This window comes from Gordionus sp. m RMFG-2023, chromosome 4 (assembly GCF_954871325.1).
Source record: "Gordionus sp. m RMFG-2023 chromosome 4, tfGorSpeb1-WG-v2, whole genome shotgun sequence".
Taxonomy (NCBI): domain Eukaryota; kingdom Metazoa; phylum Nematomorpha; class Gordioida; order Chordodea; family Parachordodidae; genus Gordionus; species Gordionus sp. m RMFG-2023.
This window is the reverse complement of record NC_088778.1, coordinates 34,504,655-34,522,438: the sequence shown is the minus strand read 5'-3', so window position 1 is coordinate 34,522,438 and position 17,784 is coordinate 34,504,655. Positions and strand designations below refer to the sequence as shown.

Sequence of the window (17,784 nt, the reverse complement as noted above, 5' to 3'; positions counted from 1 at the left end):
CTTTTAAATTTTTTTTTGTATCGTAATTATTTTATAAAAAATTTTTTAAAAAATACCAAAAATTAAACAATTTATACGAAATATCCATTTTTTAAAAAATAAATCTTTTTTTAACCAACAATATTGATTTTAAAATAAAATATTTGTCACAAAATTCTTAGAGAATATTTAGAAATTTTCTGATTTTTTTAAAAAAAAATTTCTATTATGATATCAAAAAAAATGTAAATTTTTTTTTCTTTTTCGCTAATTTATTGTAAGATATTAGTGTCAAAATCGTTCAGATTTTTATTCGAAATCAATAATTCTTTGGAGATTCGATTAGAAATTCATGTCGTTCAAACGTCATCTTCGATCAACCATAGGTATACCGATTATTCAATTTTAATTTATTTTTTGATATTATTAAAATGACTTTTTTAAAAATATAACTTTAAATTGAAATTTGCCGTTTTTGCAGAAAATCTTTAAATATATCTTTCTTAAAGTTTTTAAATTTAAAAACTGGCCAATCATAACTATTCAAATTTAATGTTTTCTGATTAGCTCTTTTTTGAAACCAAATTGGAATGCAATTTTCACTTATTAACACTCTTTGCGCTAAATTCAAATTTTTATTTTGAATTTTTAAATAATTTTAATAATTTTTATTCGTTTTATTTAAATAAAGAAATGAGTATTTCATTTTTAAATCTCTCAGTTCTCTCGAAAATTGTTGTTCCTATATGAAAAAATGGGAAACTTAAACATGTTAAAAGAGGGTATTAATTTTAAATTATATATTTATCAATAATAATATGATATAATTTTAAAACAAATTCGAAGATTCATATCACATTTTTTGCATGACTTCCGTGTATTTTTTGTATATAATTTAAATTGATTCGGTTCTCTGAAACTAATAATCCAATGATTCATCCAGTCGTATCTTACATTCTTTGACACTCTATGCTCTAATACATTTGAAGATTTTAGCAACCCCTTGGTACTTTCAATATATCAAGAAGTAAAATATAATTGAGTAGTATATTATACCATATAAGATACATTTATTGTTTCTGAGAGAATTGGCGATATTGTTGGAATTAAACAATCTGTATTAGTAGAGTTTGTATATAGAGGAAACCATGGTAGGATAAAAAGGCAAACGTATATAAATTTTTTATCTATAGGGTTAATTGTTTCAAATTTGGTCGGGAAATGAATTTCTATGCACACTATCTACTACTATCTACCATATGTTTATTTAGTACTTGGAGTTGCGCCTTCAATAAATATTGATTAAAAACAAAATTTTTTTGGCCCTTTTTCACTTTTTTTTTATTTGGTTTTAATTGTTTCGAGATAAAATTAGTCATTTGAACTTTATAAAATTTATATTACCTCAATGTCTGGCTGTAAACTCAATCCGGAGTTTCTAGCCTAAGCTAACTCACTACCACTGGCAGCAAGGGGTAAGACGATAATTATAAAACCAAAATTTTACTCGGCTAACTACTCGGCGAAATATTTTGAGTGAGTAGTTATCTGCCTGGTAAATCTATTCACTGAGCCTTGATATTTTTAGTTATATTTGTAATGATCGTTCTTCGGTTAAAACCATTTAGAAGTAGGTTATTCTAGGTGTAACCCCAAACCCTGATGTATGTTTCTAAACCAGACATGAAGGGGTGAGAATCCCCCCATAGCAAATTTGAATGTTCTTATAAATAACATTTTAAACTAATAATAAAAAAATCCAAGCACACCCTCCACTTCCCTTAGCCCCAAAAATGTATACAATATTTCACTATAGAAAAGAATTTTCGTAAAAATCAGCTATATTACTCCTAAAAAAAACTCTGGATAGGCCTATGCTCAGTACAATCATGAGTCTATAGCCATCTCGCTATCTAATCAAGATAATAGTTGGTTACTTAAAGGATCATCATTTAGATATATCAGGAATAGAGGTAAGATAGGAGGAAATGTGGAGGGAGAAGGTAGGATATGATGGTATCACGGTCTGTGAAAGGCAGATTATATGGATTTGGAATACTTTTGGGTGAAATGAGCAGACTGGATTTATATATTTTTTTTAATTATTTGTTTATTTCATTATATTGCGTATTTTATAATTGTAAAAATATAATACATTATTGAGCAGTGACCTAAATATCAAAAATATAATTAATTAACTTTAACGAAAAAAATTAATAAAATAAGCTGTTTTTAATGTAAAAATAAGATAGTGGTCACTTTATTAATTTTTTTATAATTCTAGAAATTCATAAAATTTATAAAGTTGTGAAATTTTTTACGAATAATAAAGACTAAGTAATGTTGATTTAAATTTTTCAAATTATAGAAAAAAAATGGACAGAAATATTAAAAGGAATTTGGTGATATTTCATAATTTTACGAAAGTTAGGAAATTTTATAAATTTTGAAATTTTTGTAAAAATATACTTAGGTCGCCACCTCGAAATAAATAAATAATTTTTAAACTTTGGGAGGACGGAAGCTAGATTTCCATTTTTTTTCGTGGGGGGGGGGGGGTGTTAAATTATTTTTGGGAGTTAGTATAATAATTCAGTAAAAGCGCGAAGATTCGATATAATGCACTAATTGCCCTGAATGGGTATGTGTTGTTAAAAGGCTCGATCTGAGCCGATTTTTCAAGACGGCCACTGAAGATTTTGGCTCCTGGAAGGCACAAAGGTCTATACATCTAGTAGCGAAATCTCTAGCCTTAGAGCAATATTTTTCTAAGCTAAGATATTGAATTAGCCCTATTTATGGATCTGCTCAAAACGAGTAGTTTAACGAGAATAGGTACATTCCATTTGCGACAGGAATTATCTATGTTATACGTAATCTTTATTCTGAAGACATTGGTAATTTTTTTTAAAATTATTTATTGATATGAATAAATTTGTGTGTTATGTTGGTTAAATTTCGAATTTGCCATCTACCTCGAGAGGTTTTATAGCATACCCATGGCCATTGGCAAATAGTAAAAAGGCGAATTTGTCTTAATCCTAAGTAGCGCTCACAGTGTAGAAAGCTGAAAGCCCCATATTTTATTTTAAAATGTCTAATGATGGCTATCCAATTATATAATTAGTTTAATTTAAAAAAAAATAAAGAGCAAATTATGTTGCAAAAAGGACAAAACACCAGCCATATAACCCCGGTCTCCCCTTGGTGGTTTTATTTTATTTTTAGATTATATTGTCTATTTCATTCTTTCTCTCCGGGGATTCAAGCTCCATGGTTGACTGGTTTTCACTGACTTCCACTAAGTTTATTTATTATACTACCTCGATTTTCATCTCCACTAGCCTTCTCACTAGGATTTCAATGACTAGATATATCGTTTGATAATCTTTATTCTCAAATATTACTAACAATTCTTCAATACTGTAATAGTTAAATAAATGTCGTATTTTAAATATAGAATATATTATTTTTTAAATTAATTATCTGATTAAAATTTAAAAAAAATATTATGAACTTAATAATTTTCTTTTCATTCCTATAGTTACATGATATCCATTATCAGCTCTTTTTGCTAATAACATTTAATTTTTTTTAAAAATAAGTGGCGAAATTCAAGATTTTACCAAGCAATCCAATGAATTTTTATACATTATTCAAAAAATTCGAATCAAAATTTTTCGATATATTTAAGTTCCTTTTTGGGAACATATTATTAAATCTTTAATTAAATATACTTTCTTTTTAGGTGTCTTAATTTATTAGTGTTTTTTTTATATATGTCATTTCATAAATAGTTTTAATTTTAAAAAAAAAGAAATTAAATTTAAAAAGAAAAACTTACATTTAAAATTAGACAATATTGTATATAAGAAATTTTAAAAATAATTAATATCCGCAGAGATTTCCCAGTATACCAACCAACAAGGGAACATAAAATATTAAATCAGTTATTTTGAAGCTCATCTTTTTATATTTCATGATTAAAAAGTACTTTCTTTCTTTCTTTCTTTCTTTCTTTCTTTCTTTCTTTCTTTCTTTCTTTCTTTCTTTCTTTCTTTCTTTCTTTCTTTCTTTCTTTCTTTCTTTCTTTCTTTCTTTCTTTTCTTTCCTTTCTTTCTTTCTTTCTTTCCTTTCTTTCTTTCCTTCCTTCTCTATAAAACGTTTATTTTAATATTAATTTGGCATTATATAAATAATATCTATAATTTATAAATTATAACAAATAAACATCATTTATCAAGTGCAATATTGAACAATATTTAATCTTTAAAAAATGGTAATGAGTAAGTCTGCGTCCGCGTCCGCCTATAGTTTTTCAATTTACCCGCCTGTTCATTTGCCCGAAAATTGTGCCTAACCTGCCCCCACCATTTAAAAATTATTTTATTGGTTTGGTTTGGTTGGCTCTTTATTTTATTTTAATGGTATTTAAAATATTTCCCAATATTTGCTTCAATAATTTACATCTATATATAGAGAAAATTATAAATTTTATTGTTGAAAAATATCTCTTCGCACACTCACTCGAAGTAGCCGACACTGCAATTAGGGAACTAGAGATTATTCTGATTTAATCAATAGTTTAAAAAATATTCGTTTTAATTAACTATAATATGTCCAATATTGACTGAAGTTTCTAATTAGTGGTTAAACTACTCGATTTGAATCGATTTTTAAAAAGGGTTAATCAGAAAAAATATTATGCAAACCTAATTGCTCGTAGATAACACAAAGGTTTTTTAAAGAAAGAAAGAAAGAAAGCGAAAATCTCGAAGAAAATTTCTAAGAAACCATCTTCAGATGAAGATTCTAATGTTATGCCCGTATTTTTATTAGTATCGCATCGCAACAATCTTAAACTTTGCATTTTAAACTATCATTTATACTATATCTATTGTTATTCTCTGAACAAATCATTTCTAAATTTCCTATTTTTATTGTTCATTCATTATTTAATTTGGATTTTTTTAAAAATATTATTAAAAAAAGAGGCATATAAATATTTATTAGCATTAAAAAAAATAGCTCTTCCTTTTATGTATGTATAACCATCTAATTATTATTTTAGTTACACCAGGGATTTAAATATTTTAATATTCATTTTTTATATAACTATTAAAATTAAAATAAAAATAATATAATATGTAACAAATTATGTATATTTTTTTTTAAAAAAAATCTGATATTAAAATGATTTATATATTATAAAATTATATCGTATTAGCTTATTATGCCGATGTTATGTAATATAAAATATTTTTTATAATATCCAATATTTATACAATCAATGAATGCTAGTTGGGGAAGATACGACATTTTTTTCAATATTTGAAAAAAATTTTGTCATATAATTTTTTTTATTGATTAATTTGTCAGGATTTATTTGTGTACACTCTACAAAAATAATACATTGTAATAATTTATATTTTGCTTAAAAACTAACGAGGAAGATATATTTTTTTTAAATCATTTTAATTCGATTTTCCGAAATTCCGGTTTATAATATTGCATTCAGGACTTAGAAACGGCGAGTTTTTTTGGCCACATGTTGGGTTCGGGTTTAACTATATCGAAATCGTATAAACTCAGTTCGGTTTTGGGGTTCAGAAACGTCAATCAAATTTGTCGAATATTTTCATTTTTAATCTTCATCAAAAAAAAAAACATTATTATTCGAGAATAATATTTTATTCCAACTAGAGATCTGTGATTGGCGGATTTTAGCCTGGCCGCTCACGCCTATTTTTAACATTGGACTGGTGGCGGGCATGTAAGCGTGGGCGGATAATTTTTTAATATTTTTCAGGAGAAGTGAGCACAGTTTATTTGAAATATTATTGCATATTATATATGTTTAAATTATAAAAAAAATATACGTTAAAATAAATAAATGAAGAGACAAAACCAGCCATTAAAATAATTTTTAAATATTAGGGAAGGAAGGTGGTTTAAACAAAATTTATAGATAGGATAAAATTTTTAAAAATTATAATTGGGCTTTTAAAATCAACGGGTTGGCGGTCTTTTTGGCTAAAGACAGTCCCATTACTGACCTTTAATTCAAACCATACCAAAAAAAAAATTAGATTTTAATGTCATAAATATCGATTATCTATTTAATATGTATTATATTTTATTTCGATATAATATTTATTATATTATATCGAAATCACTGGCGCCATTAGGAAGCAGCTGGTAACCATGGCTCGGAGAGCTTTAGCCCCACACAACCCCCATTTTTGTAGTTTCCTCCGACCGTCAGGGTTATTTTTTTTAAAATATCTTGTATTCTTTTTTATATTGAGATCGGCAAACCATTAATTCGGATTTTAATATGTCACATTTTGCCTGTCACATTGCGATATCGAACTCATAGTGATTTGAAATCTCTCAACGTCAAATTATTAACTGAAGATGATTTTTTATTAAATTTGAAAATCTGATTCCAGCATGTCCATGCTCTGACTTTTCTAGCACATACGCCGTCTACTCTGTTAATTTATCTTAATTTTTTATATAAAATCTTGAAAATTAGAAAAAAATGAACGATTTCCACCTTGGAAAATGTCCAAGTATTTTAAAAAAAAATAAGAGTACGATCACTCCCAATGCTGGATGGGGAGTGACAACATTTAGGACCAGTAGAGATTATATATTTAAAAAAAAATACCTGAAAGTTCACCATGAAATTGTGTTAAATTTATAGGGTAGGTGTTGTGCTCTACGCCATGATGGATTATAAATCTTGTAAGGAATATGAAGATCCCCTTGAAATATATTTAAATAAAAAAAACATTTTATGCCAGGGTAGTTGTATTATAACACAGAATAACTTATATTCTTTAGGTAATGGAGTGTTAGATATTTTTCTATTGTGGTTCAACAAGGATTTTGAATATATATTTGAAATGGTTATAAAATATTAAATTATTTGACTGGCTGACAAGTTCCCTATGCCTTGTTGGTCATTTTAGCGTCATCTTCTATCGTAAAATAATTAAAATGTTATTTATGATTCTTTTTTTCCAATGCTTCAATAAATAGAGGGCAACAAATCAATTCTGTCCCATTGCTAATCGAACGCATGTTGTTTTAATGCCTAAATCTATCATTCACCCTCTGCACGGATTAAAGTGTATAGCTAATGCAATTTTAAGCATTCGTACATGCTGGAAATATATAAATCGGATACTAATTTTAGAAAATCTATTAATGGCACGCGAGTCGGTTTTGGTTGTAGTGCCTGTAAGTTTAAAATATGAATCCTTAAAATTGCGTATTCTCCCATTCAGAAAGATTATATGTAGGTTTAGTTCCGCCTTCCTGGCAAAATTCTTTTTTTGATTTCTTTTTAATATCCAAAATTGGAGACGAGACCTGACACTTTTAAAAATTTTGAGTTCAGAAACAACGCAATCTATATGGATATGGTCATTCAAGATGGTGGAAGGTAATTTGGTTCTTTTTCGACGATTTTTAATATTATATAATTCATAAAATTTATTTTCTTCGGTAAATAATAATAAAGAAAAAATAAAAATTTCTCAATTCTTCTAACCGAGAAAGGACAGGGATTTATGATATTTCTGAATTGGATTCTTGAAAAGAAATGAAAAATATTTCGACTAATTGATAATAATTTTTGAAAATATAAATTCACGGATTGTATAAATTGCGAAATAATATAGACTTCCCTTATTTGTGAAGCTGTGCGATATTAGATTCCGATGCTGAGAACATTAGTGATTTAAGCCAGCAGATAACGTGGATTCATAATGAATAATTCTTTCGAGGAATTTATTATTGCAGATATCACTATCATCATGCCTTCTAAAAGGAGGCTCTAACTTACCTAATATTATTTATAATTCTGATTAGTTGCTTCATAAATTTTATTGTGGCTATAAAAAAAAATTTTTTTTACTAAATTGTCCCTTTTATCAGAAAATGTGTAAAATGGTTCCAGAGAATTACAAGATGTTAAGAATTTGCGAAAATTTTTGAAAACTGTTAAATTTGGAGTAATATCATTAATTAGTATGAGACGTAGTGAGAACGAGGGTAGTCCTAAGATTTAGAGCGCCGGTTAGGTTTGGATTAGGATTTGAAGAAGTAGCTTTGACCATCGTCAATAGATGGAGGAATCCCTAACAATAGGAACCACTGGCGTAGCTAATTTTCCTTAGAGGGGGTCCATACATATAAAATCCTGGCTTAGGCCTTTTGCCCGGCCTTCGGCTGAGTTTATCTTAAAAATCCTAACCATATCTTCGACAATATATAATAAATATATTTTTTAAATGCATCAATAATATGTTATCATAATTTAATCGTTTATTCTCAATGACTTTATAATAATACTATCCAGAATAATTTCAATAGTAATCAAATATCCTTCCACCCGTAGCTACTCCACTGGTAGGAACACCTAAATACTAGAGGTGACACATGTCAATATAGAATCTTGCCCAAAATATAGCGCGTTACTATGCAATGGTAAACCTGGTTGAAATTAATCAAACATACAAATTTATTGTGAAAGATTAAATATAAAATAATTGTTATTAAATAAAGTTATCATAAATCAGAGACCTGCAGACCCGGTCGCTAAACCCGGCCCGTATTTAAATTTTTTAAATATACGCGGGCCTGGCCAGACCTAAAATATTTTTATTTTTAAACATCGGGCCCGGACCGGTTAGTATATTTTGAAACCAAATATTTTAAATTACCCATATTAATTTTAAGAATTATCCGGACCCGGTTTTGAAAGAAAAAATAATCCTAGCCTGGCCGGGCAGTTGCAAATGATACCCTGCAGGTATCTGCCGTAAATAAAGTGGAAGGAAAGTCTTATCCACAAACAATAACGTCTTTTTTATAAATTTTTTTTATCGATTATGTGTGTTAATATCTTAGCCAATCATAACATTGAGAAAAAAAAAGGTGGATCGTTTTGTATCCTTTTCAGCGCCCAATCCGGTGTCTTAGAAGTGGCGCAGTCCCCTTACCTAACCACAAATATTAATGTGGTAGGGAAATATGGTTATAAAAAATAACAACTTTGGTTCGAAAAAGCTTGTATTATAATCTATTATGAGTAGAAACAAAAAATCAAGTTTTGTTTTACCGATAAATATATAAATAATCTTTTCCTCATTTTTAGCATTTTTTTTTCTTTTATTTATAAAATTGACATTAGAAACTCTAATCTTATATCATAACTCAGAGATCGCATAATCATTTCCTAAATTAAATTCTTATAAAGATCTTAGCATTTATTGGAAAAAAATTTAACTAGCCTCTCCTACCGTGATCCCACTCTTATATTTAAGATAAGTTAAGAAATTATCACATTTATAATTTTTATGTAAGCAGTGAGATATAGACTTGTCGTAATTTATCAAAAATTTATATGTTTTTTTTTCACCAACCAAAATATTATATTTTTCCACTGCTTTCTTTAAAAATTTTTTCTATCATTCCTTCCTTTTTCTTCGTAAATTTTCTATTTATCGATTTTTTGTTTGACTAAAATTTCATATTTAAAAAAAACCAAAGCAAAAAAAAACTTTAAAAAATAATTATTTGAGCGAAAAAAGTAGTTTTTCTTAGTTTTTTTTTTTTTTTTAAAAAATAAAATTTCAGGAAAATTTTTAATATGCATTATTAATATTGGTAAATAATTTAGCGTAACCAAAACTGAATTTTTATATGGCAAAAATTATCTCTAAAATCTTGGCTGAATTCCTCAATTTCCGGTAACAACTGGTCGCTATCAAAAAACTAGGAATCGGAAATGTAAAATTTTTTTTGCCAAATAGTTTGATGGCAGGACTTCCAACCGAGTCCAAACCGAGAGCTCATTCCTTCCTCTCCGATTTCGCGTAATCGGGTTCGCATTCTCATCCCTAAATCCGGAGCTGAACAGCTGAGCTAGAGCCATCAAATATTTTTTCCTATCCGAAACCCTCCTATCTAAGGGTGTTACAATTTTTATTTTTTTTTTAAAATCAATTTTCTTTTCGTATATCCTTCAGAAACCTGCAGAGGTACCATTTGTATGGCCTGGCCCTGCCTGAATTTTTTTAAAATATATTATATTTATTTGTAATTTTTACAGCTAACAATGGCGATTTCGAATATTTGGTTTTAAAATACACGGCCCGGCCCGGATATTTTTTAAGTTATCTTTCTTTCGTTTTAACACCTGTCTACAATTTAACTCGTGTGCCAATCCAATAGAATGTATATTAAAGGGAGATAGAAGTGAAAGTTTTAGCTATTTTTCTCTCCACACAGCCATAAAAAAAATAAATATTTATATAGAAGTTATAAAATGAAAAAGAAACTGTAATAATTATTCACCCCCCCCCCCCCCACACACACACAATTTGCCACGAAAAAAAATAAAAGTATACTTTTAAATGACCAAAACTTTATTATATAACACACAAAATATTAAAAAAATCAATACAAAATTTATCTATAGTAGTATATATTAAATCTTTAGTCTTTTTTCATCTTTTTTTTTGTTGTATAAATTTATAAACTTTTCTTTTCATTTTTATAAACATTTTGTAATTTATAAAATTATGATATTTTTCATTTTTATTTGTATAATTTTTATTTTTTAAAAATTCTATTTTATATTTTCTGATGAAATTTATAATTTTTTTTACAAATATAAATAAAAAATATTACTCTTTTAATTTAATTAAATCCCTATTGGTTGAAATTTTTTTTTTTGCTAAGGGTGAGTTACCGATTTTACCATTTGAAACGAGGGCGTAGCGGATGTTTTAGCGCATTCGAGGTTTTAATGAATATAGAATGAAAGTGAGAAGCTAATTTAATTTTAAACCTAGAAGAGGTTATATCCAATTGGACAGTTATATCTCGATAAATTATCGTTAACAAAGAATAAATATCAGGTTAGTAAAAGTATATTTCATAGATATTTTAGCCAGAAAAAATTTTTGCCTAAGCCTCTGGGCTTCGCTAATAGATGCATAAATCATTGTGCTATCTACGAGAAAAATCTTCAGTCTAGCGTAATAAAAAATATTGAGTTAGCCGTTTTTCAAAATCGCTAATTTATAATCGATAAAACTTGATATCAAATTTTAACACTAATTCCTTCTTTTTTTTTAAATTAATATATTCTAATGCAAATATATCAGAAGACCTGTAGACGCGGCGCAGGGAATCCTACCAGAAAACCGGGCCGGGCTTGAAAATATAAAACCCGGGTCTCGAAAAAAATTGGGCCGGGCCGCACAACTGGTACTTCCGTAGGTCTCTATATTGTAATGACCATTAAATAATTTTCAATGAAATTAGATTTTTTTTTATTATGATTTTTTGAAAAAAAAAATCTTAAATAATCTTTGTTTTAATTTTGAAAATTGAGATTTTTAGCCAAAAATTGATGAAATATGACAAGACGATAGAATAGACAGGGAGAGAAGGCGTGGGTATAATGAATATTATAGGCAAGGTTTTTTATGAAGAAACCGAAAGGATAAAATGATTCTTGGCAAGCTAAATATTCATATTCAATTAAGATATGTAGAACATTTACTAAAACATCATGGAAATCATATCTCATCAACTCAACATTCTATGAAAAATGAGATAATTTTAAGATGCCCTGATTCCATTAAAATATGTTTTGCAACAATTCAGTTTGAATTCTTTGTCATATTAACCATATCGCATTTTTTGTTAGCGTGTAAAATTTATTAAATCTACCTACCAATCTCGTAAGTAATTGTTCTGCAGAACAATTTCTTAGGAAATAACATTTAAATCTTATATATATTTTACATCTAGTAGGAAGCAAACAAGGACTATATTCACTATTCCAGTGAAATCTAGAAACTTTTATTGCCTGGAAGGAAGAGGGGGGTTAAGGGTAGTAGGATAGGGTGCTAACTTTTTTGCTAATTTGTAGGTGTAAGGTTTGGAGGGAGGTGTGGTAATAACATCATTAGTTTGAGGAAGATGTAGAAACAACTCTGATATTTTAGGTCATTAACAGGCATTGCCAGCAGGGGGGAAGTCGCTAAGGTTATATTCTATTTTAAATTTTAGCCAAAAGTTATAATTAATATAAATATTTCTTTTCCTTGTGTAATAATATTTTATCTTACTAAAATTTAAAGTTTATACATTGATGGATTGGATATCATATCTGAAGGCCCTAATAATTTTGGAATTTAAATCTTGGTACGAAAGATTAATCTTAGTTAATCCTACACTCATGTTAAGTTCCTTGAGAGGTGGACGAAGTTGTAGAACCCGAGGGATAAGATGATTCGAAAACGCAATGAAAGCATTGCATACTTTAAAATATTTTTTTGGGAAGGATTTTCTCTAAATATAAAAACAATTATTTGTAAATTTTCCAATATATTTTTTTTAATTTTTCCATCTTCATTTATTTTATCTGAAAATTCGATCAGTGGAAGCACTATCAAAATTATAACATCTTGATTGAAAGGACTTAGTTTTATGAGAAATTATTTCAAAATTGGCGTAATCCCAGAAATGATTTAAAAATTTTTATTTACGAACGATATTTTGATCATTATAAAATCATTATTATGTTTACAATATTTTACCGTGATTTTCATAATAACGGTTATAGCTATTATTTTTGAATTTTTCAAATATTTTATAATTTGTTGTTTGTCATTTTTAATATGACTTTGTTATAATAAATTTTTAACGTTCCAATAAAAAAAATTATATTTATCTATATGTAGAAAATTTCTGACCATGTAGGCACATCCTCCATATAATTTTGCCCATTTTTCCTCGAGGATACCAACAAACCCTAGTAACCTATATATGAAGTTTATGAGGATGGAACTACATCTGAGCCATATACATATGTATGTTTAGTAATGAGTATAAGCAATGAAAGAAGTGTATTAGATAATATAAATTTGTCCTAATGATGATAATTAGATCAAAGGGATCAATATTAATTTATATTAAGATTTATAAATTAAAAGATATTTAAGTTATTCGACAGTTATTGGTTAGAATGGTCATAAATTAGGTTCATAATTTTCTTGAATAGACGTCTATTTGTAGAGGCCTATTTAGTAAATTCCCAAGAAAGATCCATAACTCCTAGGGATTTATTAATTTTGCCAAACCAGCTATTTTTAAATGGAAGATTCTTCAATGAAAACTTTTTCGACTGCTTTGTAGATTAGGTTATTAGGGGCTTGTTCTAAGGATATGTCCCATTAATTCAATTTTTCGGTATTCAATTAAATTGTAAACTGGAAGATTATATCTAGCACAAAGAACTCTGTTAGAAGTGTTTAACGGATAAAAGGTTTTTGGTTATATATCTTAGGCATTTGTTGATAAAAGATTTGTATCTTCATTTTATGTGAAATAGCACAGTAGACCATGTTTCTGCTCCATAGAAAAGTGAGGAAAGTATTAAAATTTTAAATAATTAAATTTTTTAAACGGATTGGATAATTGGTTGGAGTACCAAATTTTCATAAGTGGACGATATTTGAATTTATCATTATTTAGTTTGCCTATTATATCTAATTTTGTTTGACCCTTTATTATCAAGGATTACTCCCTAAATATCTCATGTAAGTTACTTCAGTAATATATAACATTATTAATTAATTTATCACGGGTTAATATACTGGCAGATGTTGGTACTTTTGTAATTTTTCAACATTTGGATATAAGCCGAAAAAAAATTCTAGGTTCGATGATAAAAAATATTGACTAAGTATCGAACTTTGGGCATAGATGTTGCAGCTAAACATATGTGTCGTGTCTGCAAAGGCTAGAATAATTATATATTCAACTATCAATACTTCGGGCAACAAAGAAGAAAAAAACTATTTGTAATCAAATTGATTAGAAGTTTTATTAAATGGGTAGGAGTTACTATCTCCTTTAAAGCTGTCCTCCATAATCTCGAATAAATTTATAGAATCGAGTGCTCTTTTAAAGTCTAAGGGCAACAATAAAAAAGATACCTGCGGGCCCAATCCTAAGCCCGGACCGGAAAAACCGGGCCGGGCCGTGAAAACCGTACCTCTGAAGATCTCTGATTTATATATATATCTTTACTCAGGAAGAAATAATGATATAAACGAAACGAGGAAAATGGAAATAGGCAGGACGATTCGACTCTAACTTATGAAGACTTTACCCGAGTCTCAGAAACTTCCTTCCCCCCCCCCTCCATATCTGATTTAAAAATATTTAATGTTCTGAATATATCATGATGGACGGGTGTGTCACTTCAACACTAAACGATTTGATTGGCGTTCTTTTTACTAAACCCTTAAGCTTATATAATTTATCTTTATATTTAGCGATACGTAGTAAATTAGGATAAAAAAAATAATTACGTATCATTTTTATTTTGAAATTGGAAATAGAATACGCATGCGCTCTATCCCCCTCATTTTTTATTTTTATCCCACATAAAGGTTGACCTAAAAAATCTCAAATTTATCACATTTGATTTAGGCCATCAAACTTCGTTTCACTCGTCGTTCGTCATAAATAATGAAGATATAAACAATTTTAATTGGTGGGGTAAATTATTCCACTCACGGGAATTCAATATTATAAAAAAAAATTTTTTTAAATTAAAGAAAACCTATATGAATTCTAATTGGTGAATATTATTTTTATTTTATTTTGAATAATATTATTTATTATGAAAAAATCAAAATAACTCGTAATACGTGTTACGTATAATAGGCATAAAGGGGGCAGGACCACACACACCCCGCTCCTTAAAAATTTGCTTGTTCTAGTAAATATATATTTTTTAGCTTATGCTAAAGGTTTTACCCGACATCTTCTCCCCCATTATAATTTGAAAGAAAAATAAAGTGAGGGGTATGCTGACTATAACAAAAGACTCACGCTTAAACTATAAGTGGTGCAGGTCTAGTCATAACCCTAACCCTATACTTTAATTAAATCTTCTTCCAGTCCTACCAAGGCTTATTTCCCAAATAAAAAAAACGTATTTTAACATCATAAAATTCTTGATGCCTCAAAGATTAGTGCATCTTTCTGGTGGTTTCAAGCTACCTCCCACTTCATTGAAGGAATTGGAAATTGGTCTCCAATTACCTATTCGATTGCGGATTCATCTCATGCTAGGCAGTACTGCTATCCTCGCCTTTCATTTCTTTTTTCTAGATATTTTACTTGATTGGCTTTGGGCTATCAGTATAAACGTTAATTCAATCACATTATACAAATGTGCCAGATGTCACAAACCCAATAGTGGCGGCGATACTTAATTTTTAAAAAATATATGGACATGTCAAATCAAATCACTATTAATTCGTTCTCATCATGACAATTCTTGCGACTTTTGGTAAGCCATGACCTAATAAAGAGAAAACTGGGCAGCATCATTTTCGTCAGAACAAAGGACCCAAAAGAAGGATTCTATAACTTGTAATCCAAGTTATCAAACCCAATATTTCCCTCTTGACTCTATTTATTTAGATCTCTCCTATTCCCCCCCCCCTTCTTTAAATATAATAAATTTTCTTAATTTTTTTTTATGTATATCACTATTTTACACTTTCTATATTTTGTTTTATTCGTCAATTTACACCTTTAAATTCTTGTTAATTTATACTTTTAATAAAAAACTTATTTAAAAATAGTAATATATCCAAGGGACAGTAATAAGTGAACATAAAGACTCAATAAAATTTATAGGCAACACCCTACCTAATATCCTCCCCCCCCCCCATCTCTTAGCAAAATATATATTATAAATAAAACCCAGATAAAGTATAATAATCTATAAAAGTTAAATATTAATTATTTGAAACTATGTATTAGAAATAAGTTCCCAAAAAGGAACCATTAATTAATATTTCGATTTGCATAAAATTGTACATCGTTTTTTTTAAATAGACCTAAAAGTAGGTATTGTAGATGATGTTCACATAGTCTTCTGCAATTTCTTGCTCCTTATGATCATGATATGAAGAAAAACGAATTTTATTTCAAAGTAAAAGCTTCATAATCAGTTCTAACTCAAAAACCTAGTTTTTTTTCTTTTAACACCCATAATTTGCAGTGTATTAGTATTTATTTTTGCCTATGCTTATCTATTTGCTCTATCCTATATTTCAGATATTGTTGTTAGTAGTGTGTGCTTTAAATTTTAAAATTAGCTTTACCCCAGGAAATTATATCTAATAGAAATAAGTAAGTAAAATCAACTTTTGGGTTAATTAGCCTTACATAATAAAAAATAAATTATACTAAAGGAAAAAATTATGTTTCTTCCATACGATAACTTCTATTTCTTATCTTCTTCTCATGCCTAAATATTTATTTTAACCAATCCTTTATTTTAACCAATCCTGGCTTATTTACACCTTGACATATCCCTTATTATCTACTAAACCTTACTTTTTAATTCTTTTTGGGTCGTAACTCTCCCCTAATTCTTTTCCTTTCCTCTATTCACACCAATTTTGCCAAAACATCTCTTTGAGATAATTTATCATCTCTTCCTATGTGCACGAAATCATTTTTAATTTTATCAAAACTCCTCAAGCAGTATTTTTATAAATATCTAACCTATAAATTTCAGAAATTTTGCGCTGAATATTTGACCTTTTTCTAATTTATACGAAAATTCTATATTATATCAAAAAATTAATTAGTATATATGAGTTAAGAGTAGTTTGAAAGGTCATGGCAAAATATGAATCCAGGGTAGGCATACTCTACACAGGATGGAATACGATTCCATCAAAATCAGATCCATAAATTTTTGAAACTAAGAGCAATGAAGAATAGCTTCCCTATCACCTAAAACCTTGCTACATCTACTCTTATAAAGTATCTGTATCAGTTATATTGCATATAATAAGGATAATATTCTAAAAAAGGAAATTCAGCTTTTTAAAAGGGATCGCTTTGCCTGCGTATTTGTTAGTTGTTTTATTAATGAACAATTGTAAAACTTCTCCAATTCCCATTCATATTTGAATACATTCCAAGTTTTTTGATCACTTTGTATCTTCGAATTTGGAGATTGGAGAGAGAAAAACGAAAATATATAGATAAATAAATACGCGATCACAATCAATAGGCATAATACTTTTGATGGATTTATAATTTTATAAAGTATAGCTATAGATATATATATATACTTTTTACAACTCTTTATTAAAAAAAGAGGCGAATAAAAAATCAATATAATATTCGTTATATCTTAGTTGAATAGTCGAGTTCCCATTGGTCCATAAAAATTATTGGAGGGTTGGAGGATTATGATTGGTCCGATTCGGGTTTCATTTAAGAAATGATGCTTTTTGATAAAAAAAAATACAATATTGTTTTTTTATTCCTAAATATATCTTTCTCCTTCCATCCTTTCTTTCCTGAACCAACGAGAATTTTTCCATTTAATTTTATTAACAAAATCTTGCTTGAATTATTTTAAATATTCTAAAAATTTGTTTCCGGTCATGTAAAGATGAGGCAGATCTTTATATGATTTATATCTTATTAATAGTTATAAAAAATATACTTTAAAAAAAATATCAATAATTTTTTTAATATTTTACAGCGTGGTGTTAATTTGTCACGAAACAAATAAAACCCGATATTTAACCAATCAAAATAAGTCATATATATAAGGAAAAAAATTCAAATAATTAATATATCCATTTGTAAACAAACTTATTTTCCCAAAAAATCAAAGCCCATAACATTTTTCTTACTATAGCAGCGATTTTTAATTCCCAGAGG

At 28.0% G+C, this 17,784-nt stretch overlaps 1 protein-coding gene across 1 annotated transcript in view; it reads left to right on the top strand.

The window, feature by feature from the left end:
• The first annotated feature begins 208 nt into the window (after window positions 1-208).
• The window catches only part of LOC135928087 (erbin-like), a 34,863-nt gene continuing 17,287 nt past the window's right edge, over window positions 209-17,784 (top strand). Inside the window, exon 1 of the mRNA XM_065464420.1 lies at window positions 209-365. The gene's annotated coding sequence lies outside the window, so the exon portion shown is untranslated. The remainder of the gene's footprint in view (window positions 366-17,784) is intronic.